The sequence below is a fragment of the Schistocerca nitens genome, chromosome 4, assembly GCF_023898315.1.
Source record: "Schistocerca nitens isolate TAMUIC-IGC-003100 chromosome 4, iqSchNite1.1, whole genome shotgun sequence".
Classification (NCBI taxonomy): domain Eukaryota; kingdom Metazoa; phylum Arthropoda; class Insecta; order Orthoptera; family Acrididae; genus Schistocerca; species Schistocerca nitens.
This window is the reverse complement of record NC_064617.1, coordinates 808,355,929-808,368,932: the sequence shown is the minus strand read 5'-3', so window position 1 is coordinate 808,368,932 and position 13,004 is coordinate 808,355,929.

Genomic DNA, 13,004 nt, shown 5'->3' with positions numbered 1-13,004 from the left:
AAATATGACAATGCTATTACATCGCGACTAGGAAAGAAGAAACCTGTAGATCAGGGCATGAAATGCGTGGCGCGGAAGTGTACCGCTAAAGGAAAGAAGGGAAAAGGTCCAAGTAGTACTACAATTGCGCTAAAGGAGAGCTGACGAGAGATTTGCATATCTGAGACCAAAAGCTTCATTTACAAATGTCAGTAGTGGCATCAAAATATACGAGACTAGGGAAGGAACGTAATCAACTTACAGAATATGCCACAAGGAACGAGCTGGAAACTACGAGATGAGCGTGCAGTATGAACTCCGCGCAATTTTAGGCCCTATGGTAATTGGTACAAAATCCTTGATTGTACGATTTGTGCTAAACTCCGCAGTTAATATTACAAACTTTGTCTCATAGTTTCAGTAAAAGGCTAGTTTTGAGGAATGAAGCGTGTCTGCACTTGGTGGATCGGAGATAAATGCTTAGAAGCTATCAGTAGATAAAAATTATCAGAGCAGTCAGACTTTACTTAATCCTAGATTAAGCTCGTGGATGACAGCTGTCACACCGTGATATTTCTGTCGCTGGACGTTTATTTTTGGTGTTTCTTGTGGCGGCAAGAACACACCTCTGCTTCCTGTCCATAGTTTTTACGAAATAAATATCCTCTGCAGAAGCATCTTTGGGTGACAGCTGTCAATCGAGCAGCTACAAACATAACAAGTAGAATGTCAAAACGCCAGAAGACGGACATGGCATGATATGGATGTTGTTCTGCAGTGGCTTGAGGAGGAAGAGGAGGCGTCGGACGTGTGTAATGTGTTCCGATGAAAATAATCATGAAATTGATCACTTGACTGCAAGTGACCACGACACTGAATTGGTACCAGAATTGAGTGGTGAGGATAATAAATCCAGTTCGTCTGAAATGAACAGTAAGTGTGCATCCAGTCTCAATTTTATTATGGAAAAGATTTTGAAACAACATGTGGCAGACAATTTCCTCGAAAAAAATATGCATACTGCAGCAAGTAACGCAGTTATTCATCTTCCTGGAAGCAAAGGTGGGGTTAATTCTGTCAATACTCCAACAGAAACAGTGAATATGTATGCTGATGACAACAAGCAAATTATTGTTTCTTGTACTGAGATATACACCGAAAACGATCGTTCAAGATTTACCAGAGAAAGAGATGCAAGATTGGCAGAAAGTACAGAAATACGACCTTCCTTCGGCATCGTTTATGTCAGTGGTACGATACCTTGTTGACAAAATAAACTGAAGCAATCGTGGGATAACTGTTAAAGTCTCAAGGCGATGTATTGGTGTATTGGTTTCTTACTATGAGTGAGAAGAGATATAGTTTTCCCGATGTTTGCATTTCGGCAATGTAAATACGCGTAATTCTTGGGAGATGGAAGATAAACATGGTCCTTTCAGAGAATTATTTGAACTTCTGACTACTATGTTCAGCCGGCTGCTGTGGCCAAGTGGTTCTAGGCACTTCAGTCCGGAACCGCGCTGCTGCTACGGTCGCAGGTTCGAATCCTGCCTCGTGTATGGATGTGTGTGATGTCCTTAGGTTAGTTAGGTTTAAGTAGTTCTAGATCTATGGGACTGATGACGTCAGATGTTATGTCCCATAGTGCTTAGAGTCATTTGAACCATTGGAACTAGTATGTTTAGTAATCTTTTATCTCCAAGTGAGCACGTAACTATCGCCGAGCAGTTTCTATCTTTCAGGGGGAATTGATCCATTGGGCAGTACATACACGATAAATTAGTAAAACATGGATTAAATATATACGCTGCGCTCTTGTTGATGCTAAGAATGGGTATAGAATTGATATGTAACCATTTGTCGGACAACAATGGAAATGTGACATCGCGTTCAGCAGCGTGAAATTGGGTCAGACAGTAGAAGAGCAAGAAGAGAAATTCCCAAAGAAATACTTCCAAGTAAGAACAGAAAATTAAAAACTGTATTCGAAATATGAACCTTGCATTATGATGACGCCATTCATAAAGATAGTGGTGATGAGCAGAAACCTGAAATTTTTACATTTTATAAGGTGTCACCTTGGAAATGACTAAACCTGAGATGCGGCGCCAATGCTCTGCTCCCCAAGCCCCCGTTGTTACTCGTTAAGGAAGAGGGAACGGTTCACCTTGAGAAGGCATCAGATTTCAGAGGACGTTGTCATATCTATGGAATACAAAGAGACAAAACAGCAAGGAATGATGATTGGAGAACAGCTCCAACACATTTATGTGACATGCACAGAGTCAGCCTAGAAGTCTATTACAATCAGTAGAACGATGTGTACAATCAAAAGTGCAACCTGAATGAGATTTTCACTCTGCAGCGGAGTGTGCGCTGATATGAAAGTTCCTGGCAGATTAAAACTGTGTGCCGGACTGAGATTCGAACTCGGGACCTTTGCCTTTCGCGGGCAAGTGCTCTACCAACTGAGCTACCCAAGCACTACTCACGCCCCGTCCTCACGGTAGAGGTTCGCAGGAGAGCTTCTGTAAAGTTTGGAAGGTAGGAGACGAGATACTGGCAGACGTAGAGCTGTGAGGACGGGGCGTGACTCGTGCTTGGGTAGCTCAGTTGGTAGAGCACTTGCCCGCGAAAGGAAAAGGTCCCGAGTTCGAGTCTCAGTCCGGCACACGGTTTTAATGTGCCAGGAAGTTTCAAAAGTATAACCTGTGATTAACATTTGGTCAAATAAACGAACGAATCATAATATGCAAATGATTTCCTTGATTTATATGCAAGGTGGGTGAAATCCGTTACCGACGCGCCTAAAAGCGCCTAAACGTACGCGCATTGCGCAGTATAAATGAATGTGCAAAAATTTTTCTTCTTGAAAACTGAACGGATGTCTCATTTATATAATTCGTGGCAAGCGTTTCAGGAAAGCAATATGCGTACCACTTGCTCGTAAAAGGCAGAGGTCCTGTACTGCGTACAGTTTTAATCGGCAGGAGGGTTCAAAGAGTCGGTAGAGTTTCACAAGAAGGATATTTTTTGAATCCGTCCTGTTTTGTTCTATACTCTTCATATTGTTCGAACACAGTATACGCTCTAAAACACTACTACTGCAAATCGATATCAATGATTTGGCTCTTTATCCCAGCTGGTTACTGCCCCAAGGCCCAAAAACCAGTATCAAGTCAGGAAACATGAAAGATAGTAGAGCCCTCTTTGTAACACAAAAAATCTAAGATTAAACTACTTACAGCGCTATCTGAAGCATGTAATCAGTCGTAATTCTAGCGCTACATTCGAGTGGAAAGCGAGTATCCCCTGTTATGTGATACAGCAGAAAGTAAAGTTTCCCATGCACTTTTCAGATGCAGTAAACTGAATTTCGGATAAAAGTAACGACGTACAAAAAGTTGAATTAAATGTTAGATCGAAATGACGAGGTCCACTAAGAATGATACAATGAGTCGCTACTTAAAAAGCGGTTGCTCGAACACAAGGAAGGCTGTGTTTACAACATAATGATGGACACAAGTATACCATACATGTCACTTATCTATTCAGACACAGTGTTCACTACTCATGTTTCATGGTGGCGACATTTTTCACACGCTGTCAGTGTTATCGCCAGCTTGCTTGGTTGTGAGAAATAAACACACATAATACAAAAAAAAAAAAAATTATTCATTGGCAACTTGGCAAGGAAACGACTCCGTTTATCTACGTCTGTAGCAGCTAGCGACCCGAAACATTTAAAAGATAGGTGAATCCAGGTATGTCAACGGTTTGCCTACTCATATCTTTCCATTACCGAAGGCCAGAAATTCTTGCCAGTAGAAGTTAGGTAGTTCGCAGTCTCGATTGCCAGTTTCAGCGTCAAATGGAAACTTCTTAAGGAAGGAAAGCATGTGCAGAATTCGACGTGCTGCCGTTTACAATGTCTTTCACCTCCATGCCTTTGAATACACTGCCATGGAGCTTATGGTACACACACCTTGGAAACTATCGTCTGGATGACGATTCCGGGTAGCTCCGGTTGATACGTGGCTGTTAATAATTGCTTGCTGTTGTTCAGCAGCGTTATTTCTTCTACTGGTATTGGTCTAGAAAAACGGATAACGCTTGTTTCTAGATTTATTGTGCCGATCTCTGTCGCGTTAGCTGTAAGCAAGCCCGCGTACACACGATTGCGCTTGTCGACGCTTCAGTCCGATATTTACAGCACGATATCAGATGAAGCTTATAAATTGCCCCCAAACCTGGTGGCTATGAATCGTCGAAAATGTTAAGAATGCAGCAGGTACATTGTTGTCGTTGTGATCTTTATTCCAAAGATTGGTTCGATGCATCTCTCGAAGATAGTCGGTCTTGTGCAAGCCGCTTAATCTTCGAATAACTACTGCCACCTACATCTTGAATCTCTTTCCTATACTGAGGCCTTCATCTTCTTCATCAATTCTACCCACCAATATCCCCAACTTCCGTTTGCTGCAGAATCCTTGAACATATTCTCAGTTAAAATATAATAAGCTTTCTTTAGACTGATGAATCAGCATGGTTTTAGAAAGCATCGCGCATGCGAAATAAACTGCCAGCTATGGATGAATGGCAACCGACTGATCCCATATTTCTTGATTTCCGGAAATCATTTGAAACGCTGCCCCATTACGGACTATTAACGAAGGTACCAGCTTATGGAGTAAGTTCATAGACAAGTGAGTGGCTCGAAAACTTCTTAAGTAATAGAACGTATTATGTTGTCCTCGACGGCGAGAGTACACCAGAGACAAAGGGTACAGTCAGGAGAACCCCAGGGAAGTGTGATGGCACCGCTGTTGTTCTTTGTATGTATACATAAATGATTTGGTGGACAGAGTGGGCTGCAGTCTGCAGTTGTTTGCGGATGATGCCGTGGTGTACCGTAAGGTGTCGAAGTTTAGCGACGGTAGCAAGATATATGACGACTCAGATCAAATTAGGCGGGATGGATACCGTCCCATCAGAACTGTAGGGGAAGGGAGAGACTGGAATACATCCAGCCAACACATTACTGAGGACGTAGGGTGCAAGTGCTACTCTGATATGAAAAGAGTAGCGCAGGGGTGGAAGGTGTGGCGTCCGCATCAAATCAATCAAAAGTCTAATGAAGAGAAATGAATAAAAGAAGACTTCTGAAGTAAAAACAAAGCTCTTATCTTTACTGTCAGAATATCGCCCCTGTTTACGACTTACAGACAGGAAACCACATTTACTGTGTATACCTTATTACATTATATAGCAACGCATTTTGGGGAATACGGAGTGTTCACAAATAATACTTTTAGCCTAGAAATCGGCAGCGGTGTCAGTTCGCGAACGCAATGGATGTCGTTTTTCGAGTGTGTGGAAATTTTATGCCATCCCTATGAATATACCCCCTCATAGAGAGTAATGTTAGTAATGTGGAATAATTAAAAAGGACCTGCTAAGTTAATTCAGTGAACAATAGACGCGAAAACGGTATGTACGTGGATAACGGTTCTTTTACCTTTGTGTATTATCGGGGGGCACTATTTTGCAGGTTTCGTTAGCGATAGTATTCCAGAAATTTTAGTAATATAGTTCAAATCTGAGTTGAGAGGTATAGTTGTTGCACACGACCCTTATCCTGTTCAGCAGATCCACGCACAAGAAGGTCTTGAACCAGCTCTAGTGACAGTCTGTTTCAAGAGACTGACTTTTACTTCTGCAGTTACTTCAATACACTGTTCCTTTATTTCCAAATTATTCGGTGACATATACGACATTCTGTTCTAAGAGACTATCTTACATATGTGCGTATACTAGAACTGCAGATAAAACAACAAAATCGTCTTCAATAGCCAACATGTTTACTTCAATACACTGTGCCTTTGTATACACATTTATTGGTGATATACGACATCCCGTTCCAAGAGAACGATTTGCATTTACATTTTGAAATTACATTTTGAAATACATTTTGAAATTTGTACATTTTGAAATAAATGTACATTTTGTACATTTTGAAAAAATACATTTTGTACATTTTGAAATAAAATACATTTTCAAATAAAATAACATAATTTTATGTATTTTAAACATAGCTGCACAACAGCAACGGTTCCACTTAATAAAATTATTAACAGCCGACCAGTTGCAACTCGTCGGCTGTTAATAATTTTAATAATTTTATGTCATTAGAGCAGACTATGTCAATATATAATTTCTTAGTTTTCAGTTTGATGCTCTAACAATTTTAATGCCAAATTCCTAATATTTTTTCAAACACACCATCGAAGAGTAATGTAGATACACCATCGCCTAGACTTACACATGGATTTTGTTTAAAAGGCTTATAAGAAATTGTAAGTATAACATATTATGTTTTTAATTTTTGACAGAATCAGTGCCAGCCGCTGTGTCCGAGCAGTTCTAGGCGCTTCAGTCCGGAACTGCGCTGCTGCTACTGTCGCAGGTTCGAATCCTGCCTCGGGCTTGGATGTGTATGTTGTCCTTAGGTTAGTTAGGTTTAAGTAGTTCTAAGTCTAGGGGACTGATGATCTCAGATGTTAAGTCCCATAGTGCTTACAGACATCTGAACACTTTTTTTTTTTTTTAACAGAATCAGGTTTTACTGATCATAACCGTTGTTGGCCTAGTATGGCCATATTCAGGTGGTATGGGCGGAATTCGGTGGACAAATATTCAGCGTATGAAAATTTCTGCACCAAATTCCTCCCGTAGCACGTGATATTGCCACTGTAGGCCGAAATCTGTTATTATTATAAGATATGAAAGTGATTGTGTCAAAAATAATAAACAGTAACTTATAACAAGTTAGCCCCTGTCTCAGCTAACGGAATGTCACTTTTTTTTTAAAGTGTTATTTAATGCATCCATCATTGTAATTTTTTTCATTTCCTGTTTTATAGTATTTATTTTGGTTTGTAAATTTAATTAATAGCTGCTCATCAGATATTTAATGACTAGTTTGATGACGAAATAGCTTTGATTTACATGGTCTTAGAGAACTTGACGAACTAATAAAATATTTGTTTTCCTTAAAAGCAGAGTCCGCAGCTCGTGGTCGTGCGGTAGCGTTCTCGCTTCCCGCGCCCGGGTTCCCGGGTTCGATTCCCGGCGGGGTCAGGGATTTTCTCTGCCTCTTGATGACTGGGTGTTGTGTGATGTCCTTAGGTTAGTTAGGTTTAAGTAGTTCTAAGTTCTAGGGGACTGATGACCATAGATGCTGAGTCCCATAGTGCTCAGAGCCATTTGAACCTTAAAAGCAGAACACCGACATTAAGTTCGTTGTTATCTTGCAACCGATAGTTATAGTCTCTCTGGTTTATTGTGAATTCATCGGTTGTCGTGCGAAATTGGTAACACGCGGCAAAAGGCAAAATGAACTCCTTAAACTGTCATTTTTTGGGTTTATATTGACGTAGATGTTAATCAGAGTGCAAGATATATCTTCAGGGCTTCGTAATGTCTATACTGACAAGCGGAGAAGGCATCCGTAGTACATTTAACAATTACGGGCTTCTAGGGGCTATAGAAGGGACTAAGTAGATAGTTCTGGTAAGCAGCCCATGTGCGGAAACTTGAAAGTCGGATCACTTTCAATTCTCACGCTACACAAAACGCACATCAACTGGGAAGATGGCGCCGTCTTCAGTTCCGGTTGTCATATGACTTGACACTAAACTTTCGTCTGTCTCCGACAACGGATGCGAGAAACTTGTATATTGTCAGTTATTATATATATAGGAGGGTTGACTATGGTGCCCCACAGTCGCGCTTAACTCTCGACTTTGCAGGAGAGATCCTCCGCCACGTAGAACGGAACACGAAGGCGAATATTCGAAACATTGCACTGGCCATGGGCTGTGGTAGGCAACGCGCATCCGAAAATTGTATCCCTTGTGTGCGTGTCGTAAATCCCGAGATCTGGAAGACATCCGATCTCCATACTTATTTTACATGTATAAGGTCAGTATCCGGGCATGGATACCTTATCGGTATTTTATACAGTAAGTCCCCTCTACTAAGTCCCCCTAGAAGCCTATAAAATAACTGTGAACAAACCTAACCCTAACGCAAATTTTAGTAAAATACATGTATCTAATAGAGCAATAGCTTATTTTATATTGGGGTTATCTATCTTTCTATTAATTTATCGGAAAGATCTAACTGAGATGCAATACCATCAGCACATCAAGCCAGATATTTTCAGTTACTTTTCTGAACTCTGAAAATTTTCGCTCTTAAATTAATTAAATAAAAGTCTTACTGCTACTAATTAATTACATAAAATGGCATATAAATTTATCAGGCACATAAAAATATTATTTACATTGTTAATTCCATATTTCATATTCACGTCCACGACTGATGAACCAAGGTATTATGAACACTGGTCTAAATTAAGAACACAATGCAGGGGCGATTCTGCGCGGCATAGATTCGACATGTCCTCTGTAGGTTTCCGCACAAGTCACTCAATTCCCATAAATTGCCGACGTGTGGTTTCTTGATGCTGAGCTGGCATCCCATATCGACCCATACGTATCCATCGGGTTCAGACCAGACGAATTTGGCAACCAAGACATCAATGTGAGTTTAGTATAATACTCCTGAGAGCCACTGGAGGAAAACTCTGGTCTTGTGAGTCTGAAGACGCCATCGCTGTCCGGAAAGACATCACGTATGAAGAAATGTAGGTAGTCCAGAATAATATTCACGTAGTCCAAAGCTGTCACTGTGCCATAGATCATTACACACAGCTTCCATATAAGTTCATGTGGATGCCCCCCGTAGCATAACACTGCTCCCAGCAGTCTGCGTCTGTGACTAGTTACGTGTTCCGAGCAGCCACTAGCCTGGATGACGGCGAATTCAGGCACCACTATCGACCTGGTGTAGCTTGGAAAATGGTTCAGCGAACTACGCAACATGTTTTCATTGATTCACGGTGTAACCTCCATGATCGTGCCCCTTTCCATGGTGAAACACGTTGTCGTTGGTAAGCATCGGAACACGTAGCGGTCGTACGCTGCAGAGCGCCGTGTTCAACAATGGTGTGCTCCGAAGCTCTTGCACATGCACCAGAATTGTTACTGTTATCAGACCTGCAACAAATCGCCGCCTGTCTTTATTGAGATAACGGGATACTCTTGACCTCCATGTTTTGTGATGAGTTGTGTTCGCCTTGTCGTCTATTCATGTTTTCTCCGTCCTCCAGCCACTTTACATAGATGCTCACGTCAGTAGTACGCGAATAGGTGACGACCTTCGTCGTTTCCGACACGCTCATTTCAAGGCACCATCAGTTACGATCTGTTGTTTCTCAGAGTTGCATATGTCAATGGGTGACCCCACTTGCAGCCTCTATCATCGCCGGAATGATTCTCCAGTCGTTCCTGTTCTGCTGGAATACTTTTGTTACCACGTGACGTTCCTGCAACACCATAAGACTGTACTCAATCTCGCGGTGAACAGTGGTCATAATTGCTTGGATTTTCAGTATATTTAAGTAATCAGCAATTTTCTATCGCAGTCGACTTCAGAGAAATACGCATGTAATGGCACGTAAATGTCAGTTCAGGACTCTAGCGCATTTCGGTGTGTGTCTGTCCTAATATACAGAGTGTCGTGCAAGAATATACATTGTCGGATGCTGACGCTGCATTTATTCACGGATTGTCAGGAATTAAACAGTTCTCACATCATAACATTAATTCCGACCAGGTGGGTCCTTGGCGTCTTAATTCTCTGGTTCCCATGAGCACCTGGTGTGAAAATTCCCACTATGTTCTTGCTGGCTTTTACATGTTTAGTCATGGTGGAGAGCCAGACGTTAAAATGTAGCCCTGAAAGAAAAGTGAAATGCTAAAATGTCCTCAACTTCCCAGCCTACCTCACTGCCGTGATAGTACCAATGCATTACTGACTGACAGTAATTATAGAGAACTTCGCCGCACATACAGTTCATTCCCGCACCTTGTTTTCATTTGGAATTGTAGTTTTTTCGTGATTGTATATGACAACATCAAGAAATTGTGTTTCCGCTGAGTGTTCCAGATAAACTCGTATTTCTGACTTTCTAGTGATGTTAATGAACGCTCCACCGTCAAACTCAAAATTTCAGATTCCAGTACTTCTCTATGGAGATGAGGCACTGCACGGTTGTTTTATTAAGCTCAGTATTCGAATGCACGGACAGAAAATCGCTAATGTGACACAAAGCACTCGACGCTATGCTCTATGCAAACAAAGGAGATCGGCAAAAATATGAAAATACTGCTAGAAATGTATGCTTGAAAGTAAATACAGATGCCAGCCGAGGCGACAAGTGGTGCTCTTGTATTTGATCACGGACGAGACGTCTGTGCACCGTCCTCAATATGTTGCAAGTGTCAGCGGTGGGCAGAACAGTGTTCTATGTAGTTCTGAGTGCATCATGTTTGAGCTAGATGGGTTCGAACGTGGGCAAACTGTTGGTGCTCCTGTGATGAGTGCTGCCGACGTGTTTGGTGTTCCAAGAGGCAACGTGTCGACGATTTATAATGGACAAAATGCGGACGAAAGATTCTACTCAGTGATTGTGAAAAACGGCCATTGAAGAGGATTGTGATGCAAAATTAGTTACTGGAGACTGAATGTGAATGTTGGACTTGCAAACCCTATCAGCACAAAAACAACGCGAAGGAAGCTTCGCACGCAGGAAATTGCTGGACGAGGTGGAATTCCAAAACAACTCATGAGTGATGCAAGTACCCGTAACGGGAGAACTTGGTGCCGAAGCTATAACACCTCGACTGTGGAACAATGTGCGGCGCGGCACGTTACTTTTTGCCGCCCTGCCAATGTCCACCAATGTTCATTTGCCAAGCTAAAATCTGTAGTAGAAAATACTAGACCACTACCGTCTACTGCAGGTCGCAACATACATTGAATTGTCCGGTAAACGGGATGTGGCTAGTACTGAAATAACAATTTTAACTTGGCAATGTAAATTTTCAGGTGTATTTTTACGATAAAGATCACAGTTAATACTGCCAAGTCCGTACTAAGTGTCTACACAATGTAAAGTTCCCACGCACACTGCAATCACACACGTAGCCAGTTTATGGTATTTACACCCGTTACCGAAGTCAATAGAGTTCACTAGGTCGTTTAGTTATGAAAATGCTCGCTCAAATGTTGTGCACTGTGCTCTACACGTAATACCTGTTCCAGTCTTAGATCGCACAGCACGCCACGCGGTTTTAACTAACAGTCAAAAGCAATAATTTTGATATTCCGTCCGAAATTCCACACGACTTCCACTATACCGTTCACTTAAATACACTATGCTCTACTTCGCGAACTCGTAATGAGCATTTTTACTCGATTTTACAGTACTTTCGTCGGAGCTGCTTTCAATGAGATGTTACTAGTACGAACCCTCAGCCCCGACTGACTAGATCACACCAAAGGCTTTGTTCCCAGCATAGATTGGCGCGAGCCTGCATTTTTCTGATTGGCTGATATCACAAACAGCAAATCAGGTTGCAGTATTATCCCGCACTAACCCGCGCTTTACTTCAATGACCAATCATAGTAAAACATTTCTTTCTAGGGCAATTGCTAAATAAATTTAGAAAAGTATCAAATATAATATTACTCCTTCTGAAATTACCGATTAATTTATGTTCTACTCACGATTTATTAGTACCATAAACTGACTGCACAATTAATTATAGTAAATCCCCTGTATAATTTAACTGGTACTTCGTGAATAAACAAAACAATTTTCATTTACTTCTGTTCTTCTTCATTCATACAACACTCACACTGCTAATTACTACACATATAAAACAATTATAGTTATGCAAATACATTTAAATATTAATCAAACATAACTTTGCAACATTGTTTTGACTACGAATGCTAGCACTGTCTGTCAACTGAACTGCTGACCTCTGCCGCCTACTATTACAACTACGTGCAGCTCTGTAACTCAGGTCGATGTCAGCTGGTGACATCTGTCGATGACTCATGCCCATAACGATATCGTCCTAACAAGTGACAGGAGCGATGCTAAGGCGCTACGCCTCAAATGGAAGAGTCGTTTGGTCGGGTGAGTCTTGTTTCACACTGTTTACAGCTTTTGGCCAACTTTACATCCCAAGTAAAAACCATGGCGGGGGTTCGGTGCTGGTTTGAGCAGCCATATCATGGTATTCCATGGGCCCCATGGGTACTCTGGAAGATCACATCACTGCCAAGGGTTACGTGACCATTTTTTCTGATAAGGTCGAACCTTTGTTACAGTGATGAAGCTGTGCTCCATGACGATTGGACCTCTGCTCACACAGCTGATATCGTACAGAACTTGTTTTGTGAACACCGCTCCTGACAGACAAAGACAGCAGATATCACTGTTGTTGGGCATTTGTGGTCTACTTTGGAGAGTGATCGCTATCCGGGTTCATCATCGTAACCTAAACTTGTCACTATTTGGTAGGAAGAATGGTGTAGAAGGCCCCTGAAAACCTTAGAGGACTTTCATCTATCCTTACGAACTAATCGGAAGCCTTTTACTGACAACGGTTTCCCTACACCATATTAGGCATGGTAATGTATTCTGTTTCAGGTGTTTCCTTATTTTTTACCGCTCCCTATACACTCGTGGCAGCACGCTGATGGGATTTATGCAATGGCGGCTATCGTTCAAGTACGGGCAGCTCAATGAGCTGCCTAATTATAAAAAAAAATCCCGCGTTTATGCAAGATATTTGAATTACTTGCTTGAACTAGCGAGTGTAAAATCAAACACGAAAGGCTGAGAGATGTAATACTTCGCTCTGTAATACATTTCATGTTTCGACTCAATGCTAGATGATCACGCACAAACACTTACTTGTACTATTTTTGACGTGAAAACGTTTATTCCCTCGTCGTCGAGCTTCCTTGGGAGACGAAATACCTTGAGATTTGAATTGATAATAACTGCGAGATGGATAATGCGTTAACAAAGGTTGAAACCA